Genomic DNA, 15,064 nt, shown 5'->3' with positions numbered 1-15,064 from the left:
GTAAGATTTGATAGTTCAAAATGTTGTTAATCTGCAAATCTTCTATAGGAATAGTGAAAGATTGCAAAAGAATTACGGACTTTAAATTGTCCTATTTGATTGTATTGAGTGAATTTAGTAAAAATGACTTACTTTCTCATCTCCAGTAATGTAAATATATCATGTCTTATAAAATTAATAATCACCTGCATCATTTTGCTAGCAGGAATGCTGTTTCACAGACTTTTTTTTTTTTTAAATAGCAAACTATAGAGAAAATCTGATATTATAAAGGGAGTAGAAAAAACCATATACTCTCTACAGTGTGAGCTTTGATTATTTCAAAGAGGAGAGACTGCTTTCCAAATATCATCTATTCAAAGTTAGTAAGGTCAGCTGTTCAGGGCCCTTAAAGAAATGATATAAAACCAGTGAGAGAGAATATTGGAAGCCAGTCTTACTGCCTGCAGCCAAGTTTATAAAACCCACCTGAGTGCATAGAAATGTATTGTTTATTTTTGAGATAAAAATTCAACAGACATGTGGAAGATAAATAGATTTTAGAATAAGAAGAGCCTTTAGAAATCATTTGATAATCCCCTTTCATTTCACAAAGAGAAATCAAGGGTGAAAAGTTAATTTACTGGAATTGGAATTTCATTGGAATTTTGGGGGCTGGGGATGTGGCTCAAGCGCGCTCGCCTGGCATGCGTGCGGCCCAGGTTGGATCCTCAGCACCACATACAAACAAAGATGTTGTGTCTGCCAAAAACTAAAAAATAAATATTAAAATTATCTCTCTCTAAAAAAATTTTAAAAAGTTAATTTACTTATTTGGCATCATATAGACAGTGACAAAAGTAAGACTAAAATTCTTCACTTTTATTTTAAATAATTAATTGAAGTTAAAACTTAAAGAATTGTGATAAATGATTTTTATTATTGCAATTAATATTTTAAATTTACATATAGTAAATTTGACTCTTTAAAAATAAGTTTGTTAGCCAAGTTTGGTGACCATGCCTGTAATCCCAGTGACTCCAAAGGCTGAGGGAGGAAGATTGCAAGTTGAAGGGCAGACTCAGCAACTTACTAAAGACCCTGTCTCAGATAAAAAATAAAAAGGGCTGGGGGATATGGCTTACCTCTGGGTTCAATCCCCAGTACCAAAGTAATACAGTACCAAAGTAGTAGTAGTAGTAGTAGTAGTAGTAGTAGTAGTAGTAAGAAGAAGAAGAAGAAGAAGAACTAGTAGTAGTAGTAGTAATAATAATAATAATAAGTAGTAGTAGTAGTAGTAGTAGTAGTAGTAATAGTAGTAGTAGTAGTAGTAGTAGTAGTAGTAGTAGTAGTAGTTCTGCGAACTAATGCATGCACAGATTCATATAACTACCACCTCAAACAAGAGACAAATAGTCCCATTGCCCCAGAAAACTCCTTCAGGCTTTTCCTTTTTTGGTTAAAAACCTCTTCCTAAACCTCACCACTAGATAACTACTGATCTGTATGCCATCACTAAGATTTTACCTACTCCAGAATATTGCATAAGTGGAAGTATTTAGTATGTACTCTTTTGAGTATAGAGTGTAACTTCTCTCAAGTGAACATTTTTGAGATTCATCCAGGTTTTGTGTAGCATTGATCCATTATTTTAATTGGTGAGTAGCATTTCATTGTATCACAATTTTATTATTTACTGGTTAATGAAGATTTGGTTGTTGCTAGTTTGTTTTAAAGATTTTTTTAAAGAGCACAACAAAATTAAGAGAAAGGTACAGAGATATCCCTGTCCTTACAAGTATATAGCTTCCCCCATTATTAACATCCCCCACCAGAGTGGTATATTTGTTACAATTGATAAAGCTACATCGAGACATTACAATCTCCCAAAGTTCATAGTTTACATTAGGATTTAGTCCTGGTGGGTTTGGACAAATGCATAATGGTATATGTATGTATCATTAGAGTATCATATAGAATATGTTCACTGTCCTAAAAATCCTGGTTCTGCCTATTCTTTCCTTCTCTCTTCAATTTCTGGTAATCCGTTGGTCTTTTTTACTGTTTCCATATTTTTGCCTTCTCCAGAATGTCATACAGTTGGAATCATAATATGTAGTCTATTAAGTTTGACTTCTTGTTTACAGATTTTAGCTATTATGGATAAAAACATTAAAATTCTTTTTAGAGAAAATGAAAAAACTTACAGATAGCATAGAGACCTGATAGAATGTTCCTAAAGAATTCACAAAGTTCACTTACTTCTTAAACTTTTTATTTTAAGATAATTATAAATTCACGGGAAGTAGCAAGCATACTTCAAGGAAATCCATTCACTCAATTTCTTTTATTGTTTACGGTTTATGTAGCTTTAGAACAATATCAAAACCAGGAAACTGATATTGATGTAAAGAGAGTATACAGTTCTTTGGTATTTTATTATATTAGATCCATGTAACCAGTCCTGTAATTATGTTACAGAATTATTCTGCACTTAATATTATCTCATATGCTGCTGGGAATTAAAACCAGGGATGCTCTACTACTGAGTTATATCCCTAGACCTTTTTGTCTTTTATTTTGAGACAGGGTCTCACAAAGTTCCTGAGGCTAGCTTCAAACTTATGATCCTCTTGCCTTAGCCTCCCAAGTAACTGGTATTACAGGCCTGTTGCATCTCACTGGCAAGCTACCTCTCTCTTTATAGTAATGCCCCCTCTCCAACCCTATCCACAGAGATACTTTCCAGGACCCCTAGTGGATGCCTAAAACTGAGGAAAGTACTAAACTTGAGTATATATCATATTTTATTCTTATTGTAGATTGTAGCAACCTCAGTAAATGACTTTTTTCCCCTTTTCTTTATGAAATTGAGACTTATTCCCTTTTCATTTGAGGAAAGCAGTTTGCAGCTACTCTGTGGTATATATCTGGATTGCTAGCATCACTACTATTTCCTGTCTCTCCTTTATCCCGTGTGTTGGTGATTTCTATCTTCCCTTATTCAGTCTAGCTGGAAATTTATCAGTTTTATTAATGTTTTTTCAAAACCCAGTTCTTGCTTTCATTGATTTTTCTCTATTTTTCAGTGTCTATTTTATTGATTTCTCTTTTTTTGTTATTTTGTTACTTTCTCTTGTTTTGGCTTAATTTACTCCCCTCTCCCAGCTTTGTATGCTAGAAGCTTAGATAATTGCTTTTAGGCCCTTTATTCCCTAATAAAAATAGAAAACTCTAAATGTTCTCAAAGCACCTTTTAAACATCATCTTACAAATTTGGTATGTTGCTTTTTAAAATATTCTTTATCTGTACATTATTTTAGAAGTATATTGCTTGATTTCTTAATCGGGAACTTTTCAATATCTAATTCCATTGTGAAAGAAGAATCACTGTATATAGTTCCAATTCTATTAATTTGTAAAGACTCATTCCTGATTCAGTAGATTGTTTGTCTTGAACAATGTTTCATGGGCATTGAAAAAATTTATATTTTGCCACTGTGGATCGGAGTGCTCTATAAATCTCAATTCAACAGCTCAGATCTTATTTATCTGCACTTTTGGTATATCTGTTCTTTCAATTACTGAGAGAAGAATGTCAGTATCTCCAACTGTAGTTGTGTCTGTTTCTCCCATCATTTCTATCAGTTTTTGCTTCATGTTTTTTGTACATATGATGCTGTATCCATACATATTTAGAATTGTTCCATCTTCAGAATGAATTAATCTCCTGGTCATTACCACATGTCTTTTATTCTGTCTGATAATATTCTTTGCTTTGTCTTCTACCTTACCTAATATAAATGCAGCTTTTCCAACTTTCTTAATATTTCAGTTTGATATCCTCTATTAACCTATTTCCTTATTTTTAGTGTACAATTCTTATATTTGGGTGCAGCATGTATTTGAGTCTTGCTTACTTATATGTCTTATATATATATATATATATATATATATATATATATATGTATATATATATGTGTGTGTGTGTGTGTGTGTGTATGTGTGTATATAAATAAAACTTTTTTTCTCTTGCAGTAAGAATATAAGTTAAGTAATGAGAGGCAAGAAAGAAAGGACAATCATCTTGGAACGATCACAAGCACTTTGAAATTTTGAAGGAATGTAATACTAGCTGCTAAAATCACCAGAATGGATGAAGTTCTTCAAATTTAAATGGTAACCATAATTCTTCTATCATGTTATGTTTCTACTAAGAACTTTAGATGGCTTGAAAGGATTTCTTTTTAAGTTTAAATATTTGTCTTACAAATGCCAAACAGTGGATAAAGCTGACTGTTTTATAAGTTAATATTATCAGGCTTTATTTTGGTCCTTAATGTTTGTTCAAAAGATTTGTTTTTCTCCCAGTTTCACTTAAACTTACCTGGGAATTAATATAGCATATATTAGTACATTTGTAAGTTCATTTTTCACCAAATGTTTTTCCTTTTGTAGAAATAAACCAAACAATATAAGTAGTAGTTATTTTTACATATTTAAAAAAGTTATTTGATCTTTTCTGAGTTTATTTCATGTTGTTTTTAGTTTCCCTATGTTGGCACATGGTTTGAAACTTAAAACTTTTGTTTTGCAAAAACAAACAAACAAAAAATCTGTTAAGGGTGGTCCTGGGAAGATGGCAAAGTAGAAAGAACCAGGAATCTAACTCAAGTGTAGACAATAATTGTACTAGCAAAATCTAAGTAACTATTTTGGAACTCTCAAGCATATTAAAGGCTTACAACTTTCAGGGGGAACCTTGGAAGGTAAATTATGGGTGATTTTGGCCAATTTCAGCTCTTGTAACAGTAGCAGCTATCCACCCTCCACCAACCCCCCAGCCCAGCGGCAGGTAACCAGGCATGTGTTCCCCGAGCAGCTTACACACAGCTTCCAGAGTGGGCCAAAGTAACCCTCTGCTCTACATATCAAGAATCTAATCACCTAACGATGGTCTCATAACAGAGATCTAGAAAAAGAAGCGCAGGTACTTCTTCCCATTGTTTCAAGTCCTCTATCTTTACCTCTGGCTGAAGGACTTTGAGGTAAAGGACCCATAGACTTTTTTCTCCCTTTTATTTATCTCTCTTTCCCCTTTGTGATCCAAACATTAAATACTAAGACATGTAAATCAAGTGCATTAAGTGCAGAAAGTTAGAAAGTAACCATGTATGTCCACGGGAAAGGTTCAGGCTTAGCACAATCTGACATTTACACTTCAGACTGTTATTTGCCATAAAGATGGTCTACAATTAAAAAGCAAACCTTGGAAAAGGGGGTTTCCAGGGAGAACAATTGTATTAGTCAGTTTTCCAAATTGACTAATTTCAAATACTTGACAAAGGGTACTCATTAACTCAAGAGAAGTTTATTTTTGCTCATTGTTTTGGAGATTCAAGTCCAAGATCAGGAAGCACATCAGTGGTGGGAGTGTCAGGGTGAGCAGTCACATCTTTTTTTTTTTTCCTTAATTTTTTTACATATTTTTAATTGGTATAAATTTACATAACAGTGTGATTCATTGTTAAATGGTTATACATGCATATAACAATTGCAGTCACATTTTGAGACAGCAAGCAGAGAGAGACCCAGATCTACAGTCCTCTTTGAGGACATTCTCATAGTAACTTAAACACCTCCCACTAGGTTCTGCCACTTAAAAGGTTCACAGGACTTTCCAGTACTGCCACTGTGGGATCAAACTTTTACATATAGACCTTTGGGGGACACTCATTCAAACCATAGCATTCTGCCCATGACCTCCATTCTCATAGTGAAAAGTTTATTCACTCTATTCCCAGGAGTCCCAGAGTTAACTGTTGCAGCATTGCACTAAAGTCCAAGTACAAAGTCTCTTTCAAACTGGGTGTGGTGACACACTCATATTCCAGTGACTCAGTAGGCTGAGGCAGAGGATCATAAGTTTAAGGCCAGCCTGAGCAATGTAGTGAGACCTTGTCTCAAAATAAAAAGGACTTGTGGATGTAGCTCAGTGGTAAAGCACCCCTGGATTCAATCCCCAGTACAAAAAAAAAAAAAAAAGAAAGAAAGAAAGAAAAGAAAGAAAAGGTGTGGGGCATATGAAGAAATAAAGAGCTCAACAAATGTATTGAGATTTTTAAATGCTGGTGTTATAACAGTGGTCTGTAACTGTACTTTCTGTTTTCTGTATGATTTAATAGATCAGTACATTTTAAAACATTAATCTGAAGGCTAATATTACAACTTTTGTTCTCCACATTTTGCATTCTACATAATTTAAGAGACTAATTTATTTAAAAGAAGTATTAGTTTATGGGTTGGGGTATATTGTTTATAAAGATATGATTTTATAGTGTTGACAATCAAGGAAGGTGGGACCTAAGCTGTCAAGGAGCAGAAGTTTCATGTGTTATTGAAGTTAAGATGGTATAAATTCAAATTAGAGTGCCATAATTTTAGGATATTAAATGTAATCCTATGATAACCATAAAAAATAGCTTTAGAATATACACAAATGGAATTTAACAGTAAGGCAAGAAATAGAAATAAAGGCATCTAAATTAGAACTGAAAAAGTAAAATTTCTCTACAGATAATATAATCGTACATGTAGAAAACACTAAAGTTATATTTCAGGATATAAAGTTAACACACATATGAGTTGCATTTCTATATACTAATAACTGCAATGGAAAAGTAATTTCATTTATAATAGCATAAAAAGAATAAGATACGTAATAATTGAAAACTTAAAATACTGCTGAGAGAAATTAAAGACATATATAAGTAGAGGTATATTCCGTGTTCATGGGTTTAAAGACTTATTTTTAAGATGTCAGTGCTACCTTAAAGTGATTTATAGATTCGATGCAATGTCTCTCAAAATCCTACTGATTTTTTTTTATTTAGGAAAAGTTATTCTAATATTTGTATGAAATCTCAAGAGACCCTAATAGCCAAAACAATCTTGGTAAAGAATAGTAACATTGGAAGAGTTATACTGATTTTAAAATGTACTACAAAGATACAGTAATCAGGGGCTGGGGTTGTAGCCAGTGGTTGAGTGCTTGGCTCACATGTATGAGGCACTGGGTTTGGTTCCTTAGCACTACATACAAAAATAAATAAAGATAAAGATTTTTTTTTTAAAAAAAGATACAATAATCAAGACAGTGTGTTACTGGTGTAAAGCCAGACCAATGAAATATAATAGTGGGCACAAAATAAACCCTCACACATATGGTGAAATTATTTTTGAAAGGGTACTAATATCATTCAAAGGGGAAAGAATATTCTTTTCAACAAATTGTAGAGGGAAAACTGGATTTCTAATGCAAAGAACAAAGTTGGACCCTTAACCTAATACCATAAACAGAGATTAACTGAAAATGGATCAAAGACCTAAACGTAAAACTTACAACTAGAAACTCTTACATGAATACTTAGGACAAAAGCTTCATGACATTGGATTTGGCAATGATTTCTTGGCTATGACAGCAAAGATATAAGCACCATAAGAAATAGAAAAATTGGATTTCATAAAAAATTTTGAAATTTGTATATAAAAAGACACTATCAACAAAGTAAAAAGGAAACCCACAGGATGTGACTCAGTGGTAAAGTACACCGTGGGTTCAATCTCCAGTGTCAATCAATCAATAAATAAATAATAAACCCATAAAATGAGAGAAAAATATTTGTAAATCATATATATAATAAGCAATTAATATATCAAATATACCAAATATATAAGGAACTTGTAAAACTCAACAGAAAAGCAGACACCTATTTCAAAAATGGGAAGATTAGTTGAATAAATGTTTCTCCAAAGATATACAGATATAAGACCCCAAATAGATGATCACATCATTAGGAAAACGCAGATCAAAACTACACTGGGATACCACCTGACACCCATTAGGATGACTACTATCAATAAAACAGAAAATTAAACTAGTGTTGATGAGGATATGAGGAAATTGGAACCCTTGTGCACTATTGGTGGGAATGTAAAATGAAAGCACTGCTGTGGAAAACAATAAGGAAGTTCTTCAGAAAATGAATAGAATTACTATGTGGCTGGCCTAGCAGTTTCACCTCTGGGTAGGCTCTCAAAGAAATATTTGTACATTTATATTCATAGCAGCATTATTCACAATAGCTAACTTGTAGAAACAACCTAAGTGTCCATTGATAGATGTATGAATAAGCAAAATGTGGTATATAAATATGATGAAATACTGTTCAGCCTGAGAAAGGAAGGAAACTCTGACATATCCTATAATATGGATGAACTTCAAGGACATTTTTCTCATTGAAATAAATGAGACACAAAAAGACAAATACTGTATGATTCCAATAATGTGGCATACTTAAAATAGTGAAAATCATAGGACTCATAAAGTAGAATGGTGGTTGCCAGGGGCTGGAGGAAAGGGGAAATGGGAGTTATTAAAGGATTAGCAAGTCAGTTTTACAAGATGAGAGTTCTAGTGATGGATGATGGTAATGATTGTCCAGCATAATAAATACATGTATTCCCACTGAACTGTACACCTAAAAATAGTTAAGATGGTAAATATAGAGTGAGTTTTACTTCAGTCTTTCAAAACTTGGGGGAAATGTGTGTGTGTGTGTGTGTGTGTGTGTGTGTGTGTGTGTGTATGTGTGTGTGTGTGTTTTTAATTGAGGATAATTGGGGAGAGGATATTTTAAAGATGTTAATAGTAGTTTTAACTGAGTAGTGAGTCTTTGGTCAATTTTACATTCTGTATACTGTTAAGGAATTTTTAAAGGTATTGCAGTCAGCTTGTATTAAAATCAGAAAATAAATGTTATTTTTATTTCAAAAGCAGTGTATGTACTTATAGATATTGATATATCATAGAGGAGTAGGTGATGTTGTCTAGTCAGTAGTGGAGATATACTCTTGTGCTGGGATTTTGTTCTTACTAATTATTGTGACACTGTTGTTAAATTTACATTGTATTTTGGAAGAATGTGATTCCATTATTCTTTAGTTTTCAAATACATTTTTAAGACTTGCTGGAAAACAATTATTTCTATGGGGTTTATATCTATTCTAACATTAGATTTTAGAAATTCTTTACCATTGAGATAATTGCAGCAGAAACATTCTCTGGTAGTGTAAATGACCAAAAATGAATGTATTGTGGCAGAAATTCTGTTTCCACACTTTGTGTTGCCAGCAAGAAGATACTGTCTGCATAGTAAGATTCTAGTCATTTTATGTTTCTAAGTTCACTTCTGAAAACACTATGAGGAGATGATCCAGAAAAAGAATGTTTATCTGGACTATTTTGTTTTGTTTTGTTTTAAAGAAGTAGTTTCACCTAGGACCTGTCCATGGGCATGGGCTGAGTGATGATGGAAGAAGAAATAGGGACCTATAAGCAATTGGGAAAGAGAAAAAGAATATGGCACTGAGAAGAATGATTCCATTATTCTTTAGAACTTTTGATTCAACTCTAACTAGTAGTAAATGTTTTAGGTTAGGCATAATCACCAAAGGTGTGAGTGATTGCAGAACATAGTATATGCAGATATCCTCCTTGTTTCTGTTTCTAGAAGGAAAGTTCACTCACTATCTTCTTAAAACAATGAAAAACTGTGAATCTGCAAAAGTGCTGAAGTAACTGTCCTCAAGTGTTAGCAACAGAATAGTGGAAGAAAAATATAGTTTTATCATTCTGGCATGCACCTTTGGAAGATTAACAATTCTGGTACATGGTCACAGGAAATTTTGACCTAAAAATGCCAAATTATAAAAATGAAAGCAAACTTTATCACTAAAGAAATTCATTCTTTTTGGAGTCAGGCCCAGCTTTTGTTTCCTTCCATTAGTTTGGCATGTAAAAAAGGAAGGAAAACAAAACTATTCTGGTGCGATATACACTCTGATGATATATTGTGGCCATTGTATATAACTTGTACTAAAGCACAGGTGTGTTTGGTGTGGGGGCTATTAAAAGGAAACAAGACACATATTCTTTATTTAGATGCAAAAGGGGGAAATGTACAGCCACTATCTCTATTTCCAGATATGTTTCTTGACTAGTATTTCTTCTCTACTCCATTGTACATCTGCCAAAAATGGAAAAATACCAGGACTCATAGACACTTATACATTCTCCCCAAATCATCAGGCAAGTGTTCAACAAACAAAAAAAGCTACCAACCACAGTGAGATGCTTCACACTCATGAGGATTGCTATAATGGTGGTGGAGGTTGGTTGGGGCGGGGGGGACAAGTGTTAGTAAGTATATAGAAAAATTGGAGCCTTGTGTACTGCTGTTGAGTGTGTGAATTATTTCAGTCATTGTGAAAAAGTGTATTGATTCCTCAAAAAGTTAAAACATAGAATTATCATACAACAGTTCCCATTCTAGGTATTCACCCCAAAATGGTGAAAACAGGATCTCAGACAAATATTTGTACACAAATATTTATAGCAACAGTGTTCATAATGGTGAAAAGGTGGGAACAGTCATCAGCAGATGAATGGATAAATCAGTTGTGGCAAATCAGCAGCAGAACAATATCTGAAACCCCCCAGATTTTTGGAAATAAAATAAGCAACCCACTTCTAAATGGCATGGGGGTGAAAGTGTAACTCTGAAGGGAAATTATAAAATACTTTTAATTTAATGAAAATGAAATCACAACATATCAAAAGTTGTGGAATGCTGCTGAAGCAGTTGACAAACTTCTACCATTAAATGATTAATTAGAAAAGAAAAAGGGTTTCAAATTAAGAACTTAAGCTTTCACTTTGTGAAAGTAGAAAAAGTTGAACAAATTAAACCCAAAATAAACATAAGGAAGGAATTAAAAACAGAAATCATTGGAATGGAGAGCAAAATCAGTGGAGAAATTAAATGTAACCAAGAGTTTTTTCTTTGACAAGATGAATAAGTTAATAATCCTTTAACTGGACAGATAAAAAAACAAAGAATTTTTAAATTACTAATGTTAGTAATTCATCAGTTAATAATGTTAGGAATAAGAGAGGGACATTACCATAGATCTTACAGATATGAAAAGAACATGAGAGAAATAATATTAACAAAATATTATCTCCATAAATTTAAAACCTTAACTGTAAAAATTTCTTGATAGAGTCCAGGTGTAGAAGCTCACTTAAGAAAATAATAGATAACCTGGATAGTCCTGTATGTGTTAAAGAAATTGAAATTGGGATTTAAAACTTTCCACTAAAGAAAACTCCAGGCTCAGAAGCCTTTTACTGGCAAGTATAATCAATGAATATTTAATGAAGAAATAATATCAATTCTATGCAAATTCTGATAGAATGCTCTTAATTCATTTATTGAAGTCAGTGTTATAATATCAAAACAGGTTAAATAGATTACAAAAAAAAACTAAAGACATTGACAAAAAAGTCCTCAAGAAAATATTAGCCAATCAAAACTAGTAACCCATAAAAATGGTAATACATTTTGTCTAAGTTTAATTTATTCTGAGAATATAAGGTTGTTTTAATGTTCAGAGTGAATTGGTGCAATTCTCCTTATTAACAAAGTAAAAGGACAAAACCCTGTATGATTATCTCAATAATTAGATACTGCATCAATTTATAATAAAGATATCTCAGCAAACTGGGAATAGAAGGAATTTCCTCAACCTAGTTAAGGGCAAATATAAATATTCTATGGCTGGCATCATACTTGAGGATGAAAATCTGAATTCAGGCAAGAATGTCAAAAGACCAGAAAAAGTAAATAAGAGGAATGCAGATTGAACAGGAAGAAATAAAATTCTCTGTATTTACAAATTAAATTATTTTTTATGCAGAAAATCTCAGAATCTACCGAAAAGGGGGGGGGGCCCTCTTAGAACTTATAACTAGCTAGCAAAGTCACAGGATTCAAAATCACTATAAAAATTAATATTTCTGTATTCCATTGATAATTATAAATTATAGAAAGCACTGTTTACAATAGCACTATGAAACATACTTGGGTACAAATCAAACAATATGTGCAACATCTATGCTGAAAACCTACAAAACACTGATGAAAGGAATAAAAGAAGATCCTAATAAATAAAAGACACTGTGTTCTGTGGTGAAAATCCTGTCAAAATCCTAGCAGGATTTTTTTTTTTAATAGCAAGCTGATCCTAAAGTCTATTTGGATTGCTAAAGGAAATAGAAAAGGGAAAAAATTAAATACAAATGAAGTGAGGACTCTCTTACCTGATTAAGAACTATTAAAAAACTATAATTATCAAACAGTATATTACTGTTTTTAAAAAATAGCTGCATATATCTGTGGGAAAGAATAAACCATCCAAAAAATAAACACACAATCAGTTGAATTTTCACAAAAGAGCTAAGGTAATCCAATGAAAAACAAAATGAACAGTTAGACATTCTTTTAAAAGCAAAAGAAACAAAAGATTCTTGGCCCATATCTTGGCACAGGTCTTAGAGATAAATGAAAAAAGAAAAAAAAAAGATGGGAAGAGATTTACTTTGTAAAAGTAGGAAAATAATAACTCCTCAGTGAATTGAAGCATGGAAATTGAAGCAGAGGAAATAGTAAAATCAATTAAATCTTTTGACTGAAGAACATCATATATTTTATAATATTAATTTTTCCTACCTTATTAAGCATCCTATTATTCAGAGTACTTTGTAGATGTGGGGGGGTCATTATAAAGTCCTATTCAGGGAATCACATATAAATAGTAACAAAATAAGTGTTAAGTGCTACCTTATTAGTACCAAGAGAAACCAGAGAAGGGAGCAACAAACACCACACTCATCCTGAAGAGACTTCCTACCTAGCGCCCTGAGCTCTGAGTGCAGAAGAGGACCACGAGCTGGAGTATTCTGAGCAGTAAATAATGTGAATTGATACACTGCCCTTTTGAAAACTGAAAAATTGTTGTTAATTTGGTAGCTAAAATGCAATATGAGATCTCTTCCATCTGCTGCAGCTTGAATCTCTGTTGTTTATCTCAAAGAATAGACAAAGCAAAGGAACCTGATGTGGTTTCTTTTTACCCTTCCTTTTTGCTGTTATTTGATCTATCCTAAAATGAGTAATGTCTTTCTCTTGCCCTTGTTTTAGCCATTCTGTACAATCTCTATCACACAAATCAGCCAAAGATTTTTTTTCAAAAAGTTCCAAAACTGTAGGAATGAAAGATTCCCCCCCCCCCATAAAGAAAACTCCATCATACCCCGTGCACCCACCTCTAGTGGGTTTCTAATTGCACATTCTCATCTCTCTTTGAAGGATTGTCCATTGCAATGTGTTATACTTTTCTTAAAGCAAGTACTCTTATTCTCCCCCAGTCTTCTATCATATAGCAAGAGCACTGGTGGAAATTGCTTTTCCATAAAAAGAACTATGCCACCTACTCTTCAGATGCCAGTGATTAAGAAAATCATTGATCGATTTTTTTCCTCCTAGGGAATAAATGAGGCTTTCCCCTGAGAGTGGAAAGAATGAAATAATGGGATGTAAAGAATGAAGATAACTGTGTGTTATGAGGAAAATGTTTATGCAGTTGCCATGGAAACAACATGTAGTCATTCAAAACAGAAGCTTATATCTCAGTATTTGTCAAATATAAATAAGATATGGTTTGCACTTATTCTCTTTCTTGGCCTAAATTTATTCTGACACATATGGTTATGTAAAATATGTTCCTGCTTTAGTATATTTGCTTAATGCTTGCAGGAATCTAGCAATACATGAGCTGCTATGATTTAAAATCAGATACTTGAGTCATAGAAATAAAATTAGGAAAGCAACTCTCAGCAAATAATTCCTAAAAATAAATGGCAATATATTCACAGTGCCCAATGCTGGGCTCTCCTGTGACTTTCACCATTAACAAAACTTATTAATTTTTCTTAATTGAAATATACTCACAGTGTTATACATAATTAGTACTAATTCTTTGTAAGTGATATCAAATGCAGAAAATTCATAGTTTGATAGTTTTTTCTTATTTAACATGTGTTTCATCTCTCAAATGGAATAAGGCACAATAGAACATGTTTCTGAATTGTTACTAGATTTCTGTTAGAAAACTTCAGTTGCCTTCAGTTTCTTACTTTATAAGTGAGGCATGATAGAAATGCATACACGAGTTTTGAGGATTTGGATAATTTGACAAAAATATTCAGAGCTTGTACTTTTATCAGTAACTAATTCCAAAAATAGTATAGAAAATGCAAGCCATGCACACTGCTACTGCCTTTTAATGGAGACACTAAGTAGAACAATAGAAGACTCTAAAAACAATTAGAATAGGCTTCTTTTGTGGAAAACTGGCTGTTATCTACTTAACTCCAATACCTTATCCATTCATGCCCACATTGTTAGCCATTTCCTAGCTCATCAGTTTATCACCTTATGTATTTTCTCTTCTCTTAGATTTCCATAAAGAGGAGCACTTAGTGAAGAGATAGCCTACAGGCATAATGTTTTATTAAAGCAGTAATTGCTTATAGTCCAATAAATGTAACAGTAATTTAATGAGACCAAATAGCTGTACACATTGAACAGTAGGAAAAGGCTAAGACTTTTTAGAGGAGATCAATTTTAAGTCAGAACTGAAAGGTAAGGATTTTTCTAATTTTTGACAATATTAAAAAAATTTTAAAATGTGTACACCTTTTAATCCTAAATTAAACTTCCAAGAATTTATCTTAAGGAAATAAAGATATATGCAAAGATTGTGGAAAATGTTCACTAAACCCTGTTTATAATAGAGTGGAAATAGCTTAGAGGAATGGATAAACAGTCTTAGGGTAAATACAGAAAATGAAAGAGTATATAACCATTTAAAACAGTGTTATAGAAGAATATTTACTGATATAGGAAAATATTTGTGATGTTGTCCAGTAGAAAAAAGCAGAGATTTGATTGGAATTATATTAAATCTGTAGACCAGTTTGAGAACAATTGACATCATTGCTGTGTTGGGTCTTCTAAACAAAGAACACTATGTTTCTCCATTTACTTAGGCCTGACTTTTTTTTAAAATTAGTGTTTCATATTTCTCAGCATATAGCTCCTGTACCTGTTTTCTTAGATTT

General features: G+C 32.7%; 1 protein-coding gene across 2 annotated transcripts in view; it reads left to right on the top strand.

The window, feature by feature from the left end:
• The window catches only part of PEAK1 (pseudopodium enriched atypical kinase 1), a 290,178-nt gene that overhangs the window by 116,570 nt on the left and 158,544 nt on the right, over positions 1-15,064 (top strand). For both annotated transcript variants that reach the window (XM_081292596.1, XM_081292595.1), the window contains exon 4: positions 4,018-4,158. The gene's annotated coding sequence lies outside the window, so the exon portion shown is untranslated. The remainder of the gene's footprint in view (positions 1-4,017; positions 4,159-15,064) is intronic.

The sequence above is a fragment of the Spermophilus citellus genome, assembly GCF_964194105.1.
Source record: "Spermophilus citellus genome assembly, chromosome: 4".
In the NCBI taxonomy this organism is placed as follows: Eukaryota; Metazoa; Chordata; class Mammalia; order Rodentia; family Sciuridae; genus Spermophilus; species Spermophilus citellus.
Note: the sequence above shows the minus strand (reverse complement) of the source record. Positions and strands in the feature narration are given on the sequence as shown.